Consider the following 17,973-nt stretch of genomic DNA (forward strand, 5'->3'; position numbering starts at 1 on the left):
GCACCATTGCCCTCACTTCCTGTGCTTACACAGGAAAAACTGAGGTCAGCAGAGCCATATGTTCCTGCTGCTTTCAGTCTAACTCCTGTGAGGAGAAGGTAGGGGAATGGCTTACTGGCCCTGTGTGTATCTATGCAGTGCTTTAAGTGGGCCGGTATGCACTGGTATTCAGTACCGTCACTTCCAAATATGGCTCTTGAGCATACCGTCACCTCTCCGTGTGCCTTAGCGTACCAGTGCGCTTATTTTGGACATCTGCGTTCTCAATTGCCCCCCCAAGAATATTTCCCACTCCATAGCCAGATCAGTCACCACCAGTGAGTCCCCCTGCTCCGGAGCCCCAGCCCAGGTCAGGGGGGGTGCTCTGTGGGGACCCTGATGTGGGGTGGGGGGGGCGACAAAATTTATAGGCTATAACAGAGTACCGGCACCTCTTTTGGGCCACTTAAAGCACTGTTTCTATGGATGTATACAACCCATCTCAGGACTGTGCACACACAGGTGCCTCTTTAGCACCCAGCTTACAAAGAAGACACCTAATGCAGGGAGAAGCTGGAAGTAGGCAAGTGGAATCTGCATCTCCCTTACTACCTTCATGTTCAGAACATGTGTCTCTAGATTTAGGCATGTGTAATTTCAAAAAGTTACATTCATATAAAATGTAATGGCAGCTATGACAGTAGGGGAAAATATGAGGTGCTTTGGTGCATTAATATGCACCAAAGCACCTCATATTTGTCCCCCTATTTCACATCATTGCATGCATGTACAGTATAGTAGTCTATACTGTACATGTATGCAATGATGTGCTGCAAACAAAGAGCAAGTTTGCATGTTTTAGCAAAATGCTTATGCTGTAGAATGGGCATTGGCAACCCATCAATCTTGATCTACCAGTCAACTGTGGGCAGGTGATGGGTAAAATGTGTTTGTGTTCTTGCCTTGCCAATCTGCAAGTGCTCCTTTTCCCAGAGTGTCAGAACTGCATAGAGAAGTGCATTTAGCTCATGCATGCTAAGTGAAATTAGCTCAGGCATGTTGGTCACCTGAGCTCTCAGGCCAGAAAGCTGTCAAAGCCAATTCTAGGAGGTGGAGGCATTCCCCACCCCACATCCAGATCTTGCTTATATGCTGTTGTGGGGTGGGCAATGCTTCTGCTGCCTATGATTTGCTGTTGACTTTGACCACTTTCGGGCAGGTTTGCTTGGGCTGGCTTGGTCTCTTGTCCAAATGCATTTGAACATGCCTGAGTTCAACTTCTGAGTGTACTGTGCTTATCCCCATGAACCCTGCATCAGGAAACTGCTTCTGTGCCCTCCTGAGTAACCTGTGGTATGCTCCCCAGAGCTCCCTGTGATGTGCCCCCCTGAGCCCCCTGTGGTGTGCACTCCTCATGCCCCTGCGGTGTGCCCTCCTGACCCTCCTGCGATGTGTCTTCTGACCATCCTGTACTGTGCCCTCATGGAAGCCCCATACTGTACCCTCCTGACCCCGGTACCATGCTTCTGACCCCCATGTACACTTTCCTGCTGGCCCCATGTACTTTGCCCTGCTGATACCTTGTTCTCTGCCCTGATGATGGCCTGTTCTCAGCCTGGCTTACACCTTTTTCTCTGCCCTGCTGACCCCCTGTCCTGCTCACCCTTGTCCAGAGACCTACTTATTCTGTACACTGCTCTTCATACTGCTGATCTCTGTACACTGCCATACCTACTACTGACCTCTACTGACCTCTGTACACTGCCCAATCTATTGCCCTACATACTACTTACCTCTGCAGACTACCCTACATACTACTGACCCTTGTGCACTGCCTTATATACCACTGACCTTTGTACACTTCCTTACTTACCACTGACCTATAATGACCTCTGCTCTAGATACTACTAACCTCTGTACACTACCCTATTTACTACTAACCCCTGGACACTGCCCTACATATTACTTACACTTACCACATCTCAGAGCAGACAGCCAGGCTTGCATCAAGGCCTCAAAAGAAAATATTGATGCTAAGCATCTAACTCCTGCGCTCAGACACAAGGCTCCCAGTTCACTCCTGTCACGGGACTCCTACTTGGCATCTTCAATGGCGAAGCCTTGCTGCCCACTACGACCTGGGTGGTCGACCAAAAGCTACAAACAAAAACAAAGAAAGGGCGCACCGGCCTAGTGCATTATCCTCAATAGAGCTTTATTATTATCAAATAAAAATATATCTACTCACAAATATAAGTTGTAAGCCAGCATATCAGATTCAAATGACAGAGTCCATGTTTTTGTTTGTGCATTAAGGCCTGCCAGGCCTGAAACTAGATCAGCAAGTCAGCTTGCAGTGTCCCATGTTCTGTCTTCATGATGGACTCCTGCATCAGACTTGTGGGGTGACCAACTACTCCCCAGACATGGAAAAAATTGTGAAAAAATTGTGAATGAGAGTGAATGCCAATTTTCTTGCTGAAGCTAACTTTTAAGGTAGGCTAAGTCTATATTTTTACAGTGACATTAGTTTTATTAGATTTTGCTGAACTTTCAAGCCATTCTTGTTTTTATTTCTTTAATTTTTCTTTCTATCTTTTTTTTTTTTAGGTTGCTAGTGCTAGTTAAGGAAAAAAAGGCTACCTTTCAAATGTTGCCTAACTCTGCTGTAGATCCTGTAATAAAAATGAAAATGTTTTTGACAGAAATGTTTTTAAAAAATATATCATGACCCCCACTCTGACTCACTAAACCCCAACCCTACTTTTTTTTAACTTTTTTTTTTGTTTTATATGTAAAATAACAATTATTGATACTCCTGTACTAATAGAAAAAAAACAAAGAAACAAAAACACTGCAATGTGGTAAGGGGAGGGGGGGGAGGGGTCTCAGCTAATAAACAATTAAGCAGCATCTACAGTAGTTGGTGGGTGATAGTCCTAAGAAGGACTGTTGGTTCAGAGGAAGGACCTCACCACACTGCATTCCACAGTAATTTAGCATACTATAATGCAGTATAGCACCGTATGGAAATCAAGTCTTCCTGCAAAGACTGTCAGCTTCCCCTTAACTACCCTATACAGTAAACCCCCGCTCCATCGCGGTTCAGTTTTTGCGGTCCCGGTATATTGCGTTTTTTTTTGTAATGTTATTTTACTATATAAATCATTAAAAATGAAATATTTTTGTGTTTTCCATAGCTCTTGCTATGTCTCTCAGTATCTTTTATGTGTTTAAATGAGTTTCTATTGTTTTAAAAGTGTGTTTAAAGACCTTAAAATGCTTTTACACTTACAGTGACAGTAAAAAAAACATGCCTACAATGCATTTTAATAGGGTTTTTCTATTTCGCGGATTTTCACTTTTCGCGCCTGGGTCCGGAACGTAACCCCCGCAATGGAGGGGGGTTTTCTGTATACTAAAATCATAAGACAATTGCACCACAAGAGTTATAGGTGTGTAGAAAACTGTTGGGTTTCTCAGCTTATAGAAATTATTTAAATTTAAATTTATACAACATCAGTATGAGTAGGAGTGATCTAAAACTCTTAAATTTATATTTTCACTAAATAAAAGGCTAAATCAGAAACATTAGAGCTAATGATCGTACACAGTAACACTGTAAACAGTTAGACTGCAACATAAGGGCCTGTTATAAATTATATTAAACAGGTGACAAAATTCTCAGAAAGGACATGTTTCCTCTAAGCTGGAATAAATAATTTAACTAAAATATGAGGTTTAAATAATGAATAAAATAAATGCTAAATAATAAATATGCTAGTCCATTAAAAATGTCACAATCTGCAGAATTGTCTTAAATAAATAAATAAATAAAAATACCTTACATTACTTTTATCCTATTGTCCAATTTTTCTAGCCCAGTCTCCAATATGGGTTCTTGCATCAGTCATGCTATCTGAATACTATAGTCCATCCTATTAGGTTGTCACTTCTGTGTCAAATCTAGGGATAGTGTTCTCTGCACTGTTTAACTGTCGGGCTATGAATAGTGCCATGCCAGACCTGCAGATCTTGGAATTCATTGCAGGAGCTCTCTAGTTTCAATGCTAGAGTGAACCTGAAATCAAACGCTGACCCTGGCTGGAAGTTCATCGTGTAATTCATACTGACATAGTTCTTCCATTGCATTTTATTGTGATTCTAATAGCATCCACTGTTCTGGCTCTGAGGAAAAGGGGATGCATTTTCCCTGAACACATTAAATGTATGTGATGCTCCTTACCAATAAATGGTTCACAAGGACCTTTAGGTGATATTAACATTTATATTACACATTCCTCAACATCTAGGCCCTTTCATTGGTCCACATTCCAGTTGTGAAGAATTGTTGAGTGCATTTTCTGAACCATCAATGTCTGAAATCAGGAGAAAGGTCTCTTCACCTGGAGTAATACCAGCAGTTCTGTCTGGGCTGGGAATGCTAAATGTGGTCCTGAAAGGCAAAAAAATTGGATTTTTGTCTTACCGTAAAATCCATATCTTCTTCACCCTTGGGTTTATGCTGCCCCTACAGGAGTAGGACACTAGGCTGAAAAAAGTTTGACTACGCCCATAGGGTTGTCCCAGGGGGTATTCTCCCACTTCCTGCTCTAGCTCTTAAGTTTTGTAACAAGCAGTGTCAGAAGAACAGAAACCCCAACTCATTAGAGGGGCAGGTGCTGTGTCCGTCAATGAACATCAGAGAAAAGGATTTTACGGTAAAACAAAAATCCCATTTTCTCTTTTGTTCATTGACGGACACAGCTCCATATCTTCTTGACCCTTGGGACGTCCCAAAGCAGTGTCAATATGAGGGGCGGGAAGAACACAGTAATAAACATACTTCCCAAAGGCTAAACAAAGCCAACCAGGTAAAACAGGAGCTCAACCAGGAAACAACTGGAGCTCACCTGACAAAAAAATACACCCCCAAAGAGGACTAATCCTCTCCAACAACGGCCTGACAAAAATCTGCATATGCCAACATATCCCCCTTTTAAAATTTTGTTAAAGTGCGCACAGACGACCAGGTGGCCGTCTTGCAAACCTGCCCACTGATGCCTAATGACAGAAGGCCCAGAGGCACTAAGAGCCATTGTAGAATGCACCTTAACAGGGGAAGGAGGATCCTGACCCTTAATGCAATAGGCCTGCACCACCGTCTGCCTGATCCATCTGGAAATGGTCGCAGCAGACGCGCTCCGCAAGGACAAACAGGGAAACCGATTTTTGGAAAGATTCAGTCACTGCCAGGTACACCCTGATTGCTTGAACTACATCCAAAGAATGATGACGCTAGCATAAGCGAAATGTATTGTGGTCTCTGCTAAACCCAGAAGTGAAGAGGAAGAATTTACTTCCTATCGGCATTTGGACGCAGATCGGACCACACGTCGGCACCGCTGCACGCTACAGGGAACAACAAGGAGGGAGAAGAGCAGGAGTCTGCAGATCCTGTCCCGATCCTGCCACCCATAGCAACCAATGCCCATTGCCCTGTGCCAGGTGGGCACATCTAAAAGTAAGCAGCCACTTTTTAAATAGATGTAAATTTGTAAATAAAATTGCAGTATTACACTATTTTTGGCTTTCTATCTGTCTCCCTGCATATGGGCTTTAAAAATACCTATGAGAGGTAATTATTTGGAGGAGTGAGGAGAAGGAGCATAATATTTTGTGGAATTTTGTGGAATTTTAGTCCTTCATTGCACTTATCAGCACCTTATATAAAATCACTATTTTTGTTCCGCACAAATATACTCTGTGGCACTAGCACTTTAAATATAAGTTTATGGTGGTATATATGATTATTGGTTTCTAAATTTTAAACCTACATATATTTTTACCACTTTTGCTAGAATAAGCTGTTTGATATATATTCTACTTTTTGTCACAGCTGCACATTTGATATTGCACTTTACCTTAATTTAGAAAAACATTATTCAGGTGCACTACCGTTAATAATTTTATATTCAGGGATACCAGCGCCTTTTTACCATTTGTTACATCCAAAGAATGTAGGGCAATCTCTTTAGGGTGCTTTGTCTTAAATCACAAGGAAAACAACACAATTCCTTTATTTAAATGGAAACCAGAGATGACCTTATGAAGGAACGACTGTCAGGGAAGAAGCACTACTTTATCTCCGTGAACCACCAAGTAAGGTGAACGACAAGACAAGCTGCCAGCTCCGACACCCTCGGTGCAGAAGAAAAAGCCACTAAGAAAGCTACCTTCTGGGACAATGTAATCATAAGAATCTCGCAAATATTTCCAATGGTGGCTACTGAAGAACCGACAACCAAGTTGAGATCCCACGAGGGGAAGAAGACTGCACTGGGGGAGCCAAGTGGCAAACCCCCTGGACAAAAGTGCAAACCACAGAAAGCATAGCCAAAGGTCAATGAAAGCAAACCGCCAAGTGCTGAACCTGGCCCTTGATGGTATTTGAGGCCAGATGCTGCTCAACACCTAATTGGAGAAAGTCAAACTCAGAGTCCCTGAAAAGGAGCGGGGGTGAACCCCAGGTGATTCACATCCGCAAGTACGCTTTTCAAACACAATGGTAAATCTACCTAGAAGTAGATGTACTAGCTTTCAGCAATGTGGGAATCACTGATTCAGACAAACCTCTAGCCTCTAGCCTCTAGCCTCTAGACAGTATCGGCCCCAATGGAGCCACCAGTGCGTCTGTGGCGTCGGCCAGAGGATCCCGAAACCAAGCCACAAACCCAAGCACCTTACTGTTGAGATGAGGGGCCAACAGGACCAACTCAGGTGTTCTACACCGGAGCCACAACTGACAAAACACCTCCGGGGAAATGTCCAGTATATCGATTAGTGGTCTCGATCCTTCCAGAGTCCAGACTCCAGGCCACAGGTCCAGAAGGAAGTGAAGACATCAATGCTATGGTGAACAACAGGCCAAAGGACTGAACCGGCCACAGTAAACATTTTGTGGACCAAAGTCTCAGCTCTCCTGTCAAAAGGATCTTTTTCAAAAGCTGGAGACTCCTCCATTGGAATTATGGTGGATGTATTCAGCCTGGAGACCTAAGAGTCCACCACAGGTGGGACTGCCCATGTACTTAACAGAGACTCCTCAATGTATACCATCTATCGAAACACTTAGGTATCGTTATATTGCATTTAGAACAACAACACTAACTCGCGACAATTTGTCACAGTAGGTGGGAAAAAAGGGAATACCTTTGCCACCTTTAAGGATTTGCAAGCTCTAAGGGGACAGGTGCCTCTGATGTAACAGCGGCTGCATCCCTCATGTTTAAAATGTCCTGCCCTGATACAATCAGTGCATCCACCAGCGCCTTTTCATGTGCCTATGCAGAAAAAGAGGAATCATCCTCACTGTCAGAGCACTTGAAGTGTGTGGACACAGGCCCAGTAGAGTCGCTATATACCAAGCTCACCCTGAAAATATAATAAGCAGGGGAGGTCCCGCAAGGAGACACCAGCCAAAGGTCCACAAAAAGAACGCCTATTAGACCCCGCAAAAAGCAAGAGGGTTGCCCTCTATAGAGGACATAATAGGACATAACCCCTATGAAGGTAGGATTGGGGGCTCGCCGTGACTCGGACAAACAGGCAGAGCCCCCTCACCCACACAATAATGGCTACTACATTTCACTAAAAATGCAGCCCCCCCCATGATGCCACCCTGTACAAAGGGGGCGCCAGCTTATCAAATGGCCCAACAGGTTGCAGGCCGTGGCCTAAATTTCAGTGGAGGGCCAGCCGCAATTGCCTGGATACACAGTCCGGCAGATGCCCAGGGTGAGAGTTGGGGGCCTCAGCTAAACTCACTGAGGCTGCCCCCCAACGGTGGCACCCAAAGTGGGCATGTGGCCCAGCAGGCTGTAAGACGCGGCCTAAACTTTTGAGGGCGCCCATCTTCCAGGATGCGAGCCCCAGTGGAGCCAACCACTCAGAGGGGGGGAAGGTGCCCATCAGCAGCTGTATGAACACAGTCATCAGCTCAGACAGCTTGACCAGCAGCTCGGACAGCTTGGTCAGTCAGCAAAGCCGCGGCCTAAATGTTTGGGCCGATCCAGCCGTGTGAGGCGCGTGCCCGTTGGCAGCTCTGTCAGCTTGATCAGCAGCTCGGAAATCTTGGTTAGCAGCTCGGTTGGGGGGCCAAAAGACCCACAGTGACTGTTTAGAGGGGCTGGGGGATGGTTGGGGAACCCGGGGGTCTGACCATACCAGGGAGGGGCCCACATCCACCCCGAAAGACCACCGAGGGAGAGGGGGGACACTACTTACCACACCATGTAACCAGGTGGGCACCACTCCAGGCAGACCACCCACCATCTTGGCATGGGGGTGCTGCAGGCCAGAGGTATGCTGTGACTCAGGTCATGACCGGGATCGTGACCAGGGCTATGCACCCTCGCGAGACGTTTAACTCGCCAGCCAGCCCCGTCCCGTGGGGCTATGTTGCGGCCAACCCAGTGTGGAGCTAAGGTCAGGTCGTGCTCTCTGGGCAGACTGGGAAGACCATAAGGATCTAGGATATCTAGAAAATTGGGCACAGGGATATAAGTGATGCATCCAGTGGTGGGCACAGGGCAGGAGTTGCATCATTTATAGACTTTGTAGAGGATTTGTGGCAAGATCATTGCCCATAGAAACAAACTGGTATTTCTTTCATCATCATTTTAGATCACTTCTAAATCTAAAACACAATCTTTGTTATAGGGCCCTGCTTCAATGTGTCACAGCAGCCAAAAGTCAATAATCACTTTCCTTCTGCATCTAAATGGCATCTACTGCAACACTCCTCTTCAATGTACCAAACCTAATTGTCAGTGTTTTACTCGCATCACTAGGTCACATGACCTCAGGTCTGTTGTATGACAACACAAAGGAAAGCTTCATAAAAATAGTCAAAGGATACTTTAACCAGCTACAGACCTCAGATAGAGAGCAGGCACCCAGCCCAGATGGACAGGAAGGGTTCTCAGACATCCTCTTGGCTGTGTCATGTTATATCACTTAAAAATATGTCTTTCGGGAAAAAAAATCTCGTAAACAAGTATTTATTAACTATGGAATACTTTTTTTAATACATTAGCCATTTGCCAACCGCCTAACTGTAAATGTACGTCATTACTTTTTACAGTTAAATAATAAATAAATAACCCACTGGCACTTTTTTCCTCGGGCGGTGGATTCACCACAAGATCACTTTTATTGGCCGCAGGAGAGGTTCCACTTCCTGTTTGTTTCTGAACTTACCAGAGCCATCAATAAGCCCGCAACGGATCCAGTGCAGCCAATGGCTAGGCAGGAAGTCAATCGGCATCTGACATCACTTCCTGTTCTAAGGCAAACAGAAAGGATTTTTTTTTCTCAAAAGGCAAAATGTCATTTTTTTTTTACTTTTAAAGGTAATAAGAGATTTGGGGTCTTTTTGACCCTAGATCTCTCAATAAGGAGTCATGCTAATTTCTATTACAAGCTTAGTTTGTCGCCATTCCACGAGGGTGCACAATTTTAAAGCATGACATGTTAGGTATCTATTTATTCGGCGTAACATCATCTTTCACAATATGCACAAACTAAGCTAACTTTACTGTTTTTTTTTTTATATTCATTTTATATTTTTTTATATTCATTCATTTTTTTTTATATTCATTCATTCATACACAAATGTCAGAAAAAGGCTTGGGCTTAAAATATAACTTCACTTTTGTTGATCTGTGTACAAAGCAAAGATAATAACAAACAATGTTGCAGATTCCTACCTTTTGTTATTCTGAAGAAATCCCTTTGTGTTTCTCTGTGCCCCTGTGGAAAAATGCATCCAATGGGAGTGGTTTCATAATTATCCCCTGCAGAGCACTAATGAGGAAATCTGCACCCCTTTAGACGTGTTCCTATTGGGAGTATCTCACCAAAAATGACATTTTCTGTTCCAGGGGATGCCTAAAATCTGACTTAGTGCAGACTTCTGGGAAAATCGGCGAACCACTCACACAAGCAGGAAATTATGTTTCTGGGGTGTGTTCAGTACATTACAGTATAGTATATTGCATTGCACTTTCAGAAAATTACAGTAGCTGAATATTGAAATAGAAAGGTAATTTTTAATTAACATTCAATGTTATCAATTCAGGTTAATTAACATTCAATTACAATATGACTTGTGTCGCAATTGTATACGCTATGTTAGTTTTCTTTTTTTGCTATTTCTTTTCCCTACAAAAGTGGATTTACCCTTTAAAGTGGTTGAGCTAAGTTTATAGAGCTGTGAGACACAGAAATGTGTGGTTAGAGAAGCAGAATAATATCAGACTAATACCAAATTAAATCTATCCTTAGGAACAATGATTTATGAGCTTTAGACCAGTAATACAAATGCTTTTTGGGCAAGGGTGGTCAAAAATGGGCTGATCCTGCTTGTGATTTGACATCCTAGTGTGATGTCTGAGGTAGAATTGAGCCTTTCACATTACTTTAGTGGGTACAAAAGCATGAATGCATCTGTGTTTACCTGATTATGCACGTAGGTGTGCAAAAATGCTAGAATTGTATGCTAGCCATATTTTAAGCCTCAAAATGTCTGTGTATATGCACTGTAGCCTTAACAATAATGTTACATTACAGTACTTACAATTGCGATGCATCAGTTATGAGTTAGATGGCATTGTTCCCACTGGACCTAGGATAGGGGATTCTTTTTGCACCCTTGGAATATGGTGCATATCATTATGGAGAGGGATCTCTAACTTATATGCTTGATTCTGGATGCACCTCTTTGGGGCTGTTTGCTAGATTTTATTTACCCTTTGTCTATGGTATGCATTTTCTTATCTTGGATTCTCACCTTATTACTGGCGATCTCACCTATATCTCTATTACCCAGATCCAACATTATAGACCGATGTCTGATCCTAAATTATCCTTTCGGGATAGATGTTGAAATTTGATTTCTTTGTATATATGCTTCATGGAAAGGTTTATACTTATTGAAATATTGGATCCTTAAGAAGCTCGCAATGTGGGCAAAATGCGTCGATCCGCACCCAATGGGATCACCTAATATCCAGAAAATTGTATTGTATGGTGATATGTATAATATTAAGTCATTTTTTGGAGAACACATGTTTGTTATTTTAATCTTTATTTGTAACAAATAAAAATTAATTGTTTTTAGTCATAATATTTCGTTTTTGATTTTTGGACACAATCAAAATCCCTATTTTCCAGTGTCTAACTTTTTGTGTAATTTAAACATTTTTTTTGCTAATGTATTAGTCTTGTTTTTAAATGTAAATAGTTTTTGCCAGGTAGCATTTCAGTCACTGTGTATATAACATTACTACATTTGCACTTGTGGGTATGTATCACTTTAGGATATCCCCTATTGCTGAACATGAAATGTGTGGGATGGGGGATCAGACCATTTGACAGAGGGCATTGGCACCGGAGCTGGACCCTTGCTGGGGTTGGGACATCCCCTTTCCCAGTCGAACTTGGGATGTTTTTCTCCGGCACCCTGGGGCTGCTGCTGTTGGTGCCAACTTCATCCTGGGCCACTGGGCGCTGTCTGGATCTGCGTGCACACATGCGTGTTAAGGTCCCGGCGGCCATGTTGCAGGTAGAGTGGGTGGTGGGCAAATGCACATTCCTCCCGAAAAAGCTACAGCAATCCTGGCGATGGCAGGAGCGCCGGCCAGTGTTTGCCAGCCGGTGCTCACAGGTGCGGCCAATTTTGTGGTTCCCCCTATACACAGGGCGGTGCCCAGCCATTGGTCTTTCCCTCTCCAGGCTGGAATTGAAACTTGGCAACATATGTATAACGGTAAGCTGCTAAATGTACGACCATTTTTTGAAAATAGACTGTAATCAGAGCTGCTGGACAGCGCATGTATGCCCTTACATTATACTGTGGGTGTCTTTATTTTTACTGACTGCTATAATGCTCTAAAGCCATAGATGAATTATTGGATTATTTACTATGGACATTGCTAAGCTTTGCCTGTATTTTTTAAGGTATGTCCATATACTAAGGACATGTATTGCTTTGTAAAATGGCTAGGATATTTAAAAGGTCTGGCAATATTATACTTTATTGTTGCAGAACCTATATATGGAACCATACGTTTTAGGCCTTAAGGCTTTCTGTTAGATTCTAGATTGCAACATTGGGCATTTACAGATTGCAGTTATACTATGTGGTATGTAGAGATGGCCTTGCGGTTCGACCGGCGGTCGTTTCGCAGCGAATTTTGCTTGTTCGCAAATTCGCAAAAAGTCTGACTTTTGCCGATGTTCGCGAAGTTGTCCACGCCACCATTTTCTTTTTCATTCAGAAGAACTTTGACCCATGACACAGCCGTCAGGTGGAACGGGACAACCAATTAAAACATTTCAGCACATGGACATGCCCCCTACCCTATAAATAGACCTGAGCTGTCGGCCATTTCACATTCCGCATTTTGTCAGTGTAGGGAGAGGTTGCCTGTGCTCATGAGGGAGAGATTGCCAGACACAAATAGCTCTGTGAAGATCCACAAAAGTCCTTTACAGGGCTGGTATTTTGGTATAGGTCTACTAGTATCTTTTAAGGTTAGGGGCAGGTATCCAGTCGGTGCTTTAGGTGCAGTTAGAGAGATCGGCAGCAGTCACACAAATCATTCTGTTAATGTCCACAAAAGTCCTTTTCAGGGCTGGTATTTTGGTATAGGTCCAGTTTCTTTTCAGGTTAGGGGCAGGTATCCAGTCTGTGCTTTAGGGGCAGTTAGAGATCGTCAGCAGTGACACAAATTGCTCTGTTAATGTCCACAAAAGTCATTTAAAGTGCTGCAATGTCGGTATAGGGTCTATTACAGTCTCTTCTCAGTATAGAGAGTATTGCGACTGACCGGGCTCTGCAACTGACCCTGCTCTGTGGCTGACCGGGCTCTGCGACTGACCAGGCTGGGCAACTGACCAGGCTGTGCGACTGTGAGTGTTGTGCGACTGTGCTCTACGACTGTGACTGACCGGGCTGTGCGACTAATTGGGCTGTGCGACTGTGAGTATTGTACGCGACTGACCGGGCTGTGCGACTGTGAGTGTTGTGCGACTGACCGGCTGTGCAACTGTGAGTGTTGTGCGACTGACCATGCTGTGCGACTGTGAGTGTTGTGCAACTGACCGGGCTGTGCGACTGAGAGTGTTGTGCGACAGAGTGTTGTGCGACTGAGAGTGTTGTGCGACTGAGAGTGTTTTGCGTCTGACTGGGCTGTGTGACTGAGAGTGTTGTGCGACTGAGAGTGTTGTAGGTGGTTTAAGCTTAAAATACGCAGGGGGTTCTTCACTGTAAGAGCAGTAAGGATGTGGAATTCTCTTCCGCAAGCAGTCGTATCAGCAGGGAGCATTAATAGTTTAAAAAAACTATTAGTTGGGCACCTTAAAGACCACAAAATACAGGTGTACGGTTAACAGCAAACACACACACACATCATAGGTTGAACTGGATGGACTGATGTCTTTTTTCAACCTCAGTAACTATGTAACTATGTAACTATGTATAGGGGCAGGTATCCAGTCTGTGCTTTAGGGGCAGTTAGAGATTGTCAGCAGTGACACAAATCACTCTGTTAATGTCCACAAAAGTCATTTAAAGTGCTGCAATGTCGGTATAGGGTCTATTACAGTCTCTTCTCAGTATAGGGGCAGGTATCCATTCTGTGCTGTAGGGGCAGTTAGAGATCGTCAGCAGTGACACAAATTGCTCTGTTATTGTCCACAAAAGTCATTTAAAGTGCTGCAATGTCGGTATAGGGTCTATTACAGTCTCTTCTCAGTATAGGGGCAGGTATCCAGTCTGTGCTGTAGGGGCAGTTAGAGATCGTCAGCAGTGACACAAATTGCTCTGTTAATGTCCACAAAAGTAATTTAAAGGGCTGCAAATTTTTTGATATTGCTGTGCAGTGCACTAAAAAGGGGGTGGGGGAGGGGGGTAATCCACAGTATATTATACTTTGTAAAAAGCATATTATAGTGGATTAGTAGTATTATTGTGCACTGTGCAGCATTGTGACAGGTGTGGTGGTGAGACTGAGCGTTTCTGCAGCAATACTACACACAGTTACAAAAGCACTTATAAATGTATTATAACTGGTGTGATAGATCAATTGCCCCCCCCCCAATACCACACATTGAAGTGGGGTGTTATCTGAGTAAACTTGTACATGTTTATTTGTGTCCTGCAACAATATTGCCTCTTTTGCTGAGTTAAGTCTGATACACACAGTGCCAAACTCACGGGCCAATTTTTTAAACTGGTGTGATACACCAATGCCCCCCCCCCCCATACCACATATTGAAGTGGGGTGTTATTTAAAAGTATAATTTTCTAAGAGTGTATTTTAGTCCTGCAAAAATTTGGCCTCTTGCTGTGTAAACAGGGCTACACACAGTGACAACAGTTACTGGCCAATTATTTGTAGAACTGGTGTAATAAACCTGTGGCCCCCCAATACCACATATTGAAGTGGAGTGTTATCTGAGTAAACTTTTACAAATGTATTTGTGTCCTGCAACAATATTGCCTCATTTGCTGAGTGAAGTCTGGTACACACAGCGCCAAACTCAATGGCCAATTTTTTGAACTGGTGTGATACACCAATGGCCCTCCAATACCACATATTGAAGTGGGGTGTTATATAACAGTATAATTTTCTAAGATTGTATTTTAGTCCTGCAAAAAATTGGCCTCTTGCTGTATAAACAGTGCTACACACAGTGACAACAGTTACTCGCCAATTATTTGTAGAACTGGTGGACTGACGGACCGGCAAATAGGGAGGAGAGGCAGGCAGAACTTGCATTGCACAAGAGGTTCAAAGCAGACTGCAAATGTATGAAGAGCGAGCCATCAACCATGTACAGTCAGATCTGGCACTCCCAGGATGCCGGCACATGGCTCCGCAGTGTGGGCTTTTTTTAATGTGTCCATTGCTGACAACAGTGTTGCCATCTGCAGCCTTTGCAGTCAACGCATAAGTCACGGTAAGCCCAACACTCACCTAGGGACAACTGCCTTAAGAAGGCACCTGAAATCCCATCACCAAGCCCAGTGGGAGCAACACCGTCAGAACCCACAAAGCCATACTCCATGCTCTCACCGTCCAGCCTCTTCTCCTTCTCCTGTCTCCTCACAGTTGTCCAACACTCCACCTTCCATGATGCTGTCGTCATGTTGTTCTGGAAAAAGGCAGGCTTCTGTGGCTCAAATGTTGGAGCGTAAAAAAAGGTGTCCGATAGGTGTCCGACTACATCAGGTTAACGGCCAATGTGGACGCTCTGAGGAGTGATGAGCCCCTGGACTACTGGGTGGGCAGGCTTGACCTCTGGCCAGAGCTTGCACAATTTGCAATGGAACTGTTGGCTTGCCCCCCATCCAGTGTCCTGTCCGAAAGGACGTTCAGCGCAGCAGGGGGGATCATGACCGATAAGCACACTTGCCTAGCTCATGACAGTGTAGACTATCTCACATTTATAAAAATGAAAGAGGCATGGATCTCTGAGGAATTCAACACGTGACCACCAGTAGACCATGTTTCATTGAAATTCCTCATCACAGGCCACAAATATCTGCCAGACCGCCATCCACCCACAACAATTCCTGGTCCTTGTCTTCACTAAATACAGCGGCATAAAAGGCATTTCATGTCCATTAAATGGCTAATTTTTGGGGCCTATACAGGCCGACACTTACTGTTCTGTGTACTGTGAATGGCTAATGTACCTCCAGCCATCAAATACTATGTTCTTTGCTGTCAGTTCAACTCATGTGAGCTAATTTTTGGGGCCTATACAGGCCAACAATTACTTCTGTATCCTGTGAACACCTACTGTACCTCTAGCCATCAAATACTAAGTTCTTTGCTGTCAGTTAAACCCATGTGAGCTAATTTTTGCAGCCTATACAGGCCGACACTCCTGTATACTGTGTGAATGCCTAATGTACCTCTAGCCATCAAATACTAACTTCTTTGCTGTCAGTTCAACCCATGTGAGCTAATTTTTGGAGCCTATACAGGCCGACACTTACTTCTGTATCCTGTGAACGTACCTCTAGCCATCAAATACTAAGTTCTTTGCTGTCACTTCAACCCATGTGAGCTAATTTTTGGAGCCTATACAGGCCGACACTTACTTCTGTATACTGTGAATTCCTACTGTACCTCTAGCCATCAAATACTAACTTCTTTGCTGTCAGTTCAACCCATGTGAGCTAATTTTTGGGGCCTATTCAGGCCGACACTTTCTTCTGTATACTGTGTGAATGCCTAATGTACCTCTAGCCATCAAATACTAAGTTCTTCGCTGTCAGTTCAACCCATGTGAGCTAATTTTTGGAGCCTATACAGGCCGACACTTACTTCTGTATACTGTGAATGCCTAATGTACCTCTAGCCATCAAATACGCTACATTCTTTGCTGTCAGTTAAACCCATTTGGGCTAATTTTTGGGGCCTATGCTGGCCGACACTTTCTTCTGTATCCTGTGAATGCCTAATGTACCTTCAGAAACAGAATACTACGTTCTTAGCTGTCAGGTAAACGCATGTGGGCTAATTTTTGGGGCCTGGAATGGCCGACACTTAGCCCACATGCGTTTACCTGACAGCTAAGAATGTAGTATTGCTGTATTACTGTGCAATAAGAGTATATACTGTTTTTAAAAGAATGAATTAATAAAATGTGTTTTTTTTTTAACAGAAAATGAATGCTGTGTCATGCCGACCCCACAGCAATTTTTAAAATAGTTTATATGTAGGGATTAGAGATGATCGTACGGTTCGGGTCGACCATCGGTTCGACCCGAACATTGGCTGTTCAAAATTCGGCCGAATTCCGAACTTTTTGCGGTAAAAGTTCAGAATTCGGCCACCAGAACCGCCAAAAATGCAATGGGACAGGAACTGGGCTTTAAAAGCCTGTGATTGGCCCAAAACATCAGTAAAAGCCGATTGGAGTGAATAGGGGGTCCAGAGGCCAATCAGGAGTGAATACTCCCCCCATACGCCCCCCCAGTATATAACATAGCCCTCTAGCACTGTAATAGAGAGGCTGTGGAATAGAGTGGAAGCATTTCTGTTACTCCTGCTGCTCCAGTGTCATTTTGCAATTATTAGTGTGAGGAAAGGGATATGCAGTGCAGTTAGGGTAATATATACCAGTATAGTTAGATTCAATAATCTAGTTTTTGTAGGGAAAGCTTTAAGTGTCAGGGTGACCGTAGTGTAGTTTAGGGTGAACTGACTCTGCTATGCCAGGGTGACCAAACTCTTCCATGTCAGGGTGACCGTAATGTAGTTTAGGGTGAACTGACTCTGCTATGCCAGGGTGACCAGACTCTTCCATGTCAGGGTGACCGTAATGTAGATATATATATATATATATATATAGAATCAAAAAACACAATTTTGAAGCCCTAAAACCCAATAAATGCCCTTAAAAAGTGCCTAGAGTTCTGGGTCATGCCCCAGAGACTATTAATCACACACAAAAAAGTTCTTAAAATTGTCGTTTTTGATAGATATATATATATATAAATATATGTGTGTATATATATATATATATATATATATATATATATATATATATATATATATATATATATATATACACAGTGCCTTGCGAAAGTATTCACCCCCTTGAACTTTTCGAACTTTTGCCACATTTCAGGCTTCAAACATAAAGATATAAAACTGTAATTTTTTGTGAAGAATCAACAACAAGTGGGACACAATCAAGTAGAACAAAATTTATTGGATATTTCAAACTTTTTGAACAAATAAAAAACTGAAAAATTGGGCGTGTAAAATTATTCAGACCCCTTAAGTTAATACTTTGTAGCGCCACCTTTTGCTGCGAACTGAAATTTTTGCCCATTCCTCCTTGCAAAACAGCTCGAGCTCAGTGAGGTTGGATGGAGAGCGTTTGTGAACAGCAGTTTTTAGTTCTTTC

At 43.3% G+C, this 17,973-nt stretch overlaps 1 protein-coding gene across 3 annotated transcripts in view; it reads left to right on the top strand.

Annotated features, from left to right (window-relative positions):
- The window catches only part of LOC309558818 (glutamate receptor ionotropic, NMDA 2A-like), a gene marked incomplete at its 3' end in the record, with an annotated part of 1,171,100 nt that overhangs the window by 201,943 nt on the left and 951,184 nt on the right, over positions 1-17,973 (top strand). The gene's annotated exons all lie outside the window — the stretch shown is intronic.

The sequence above is a fragment of the Pelophylax lessonae genome, assembly GCF_965119305.1.
Source record: "Pelophylax lessonae genome assembly, chromosome: 6".
NCBI lineage: Eukaryota > Metazoa > Chordata > Amphibia > Anura > Ranidae > Pelophylax > Pelophylax lessonae.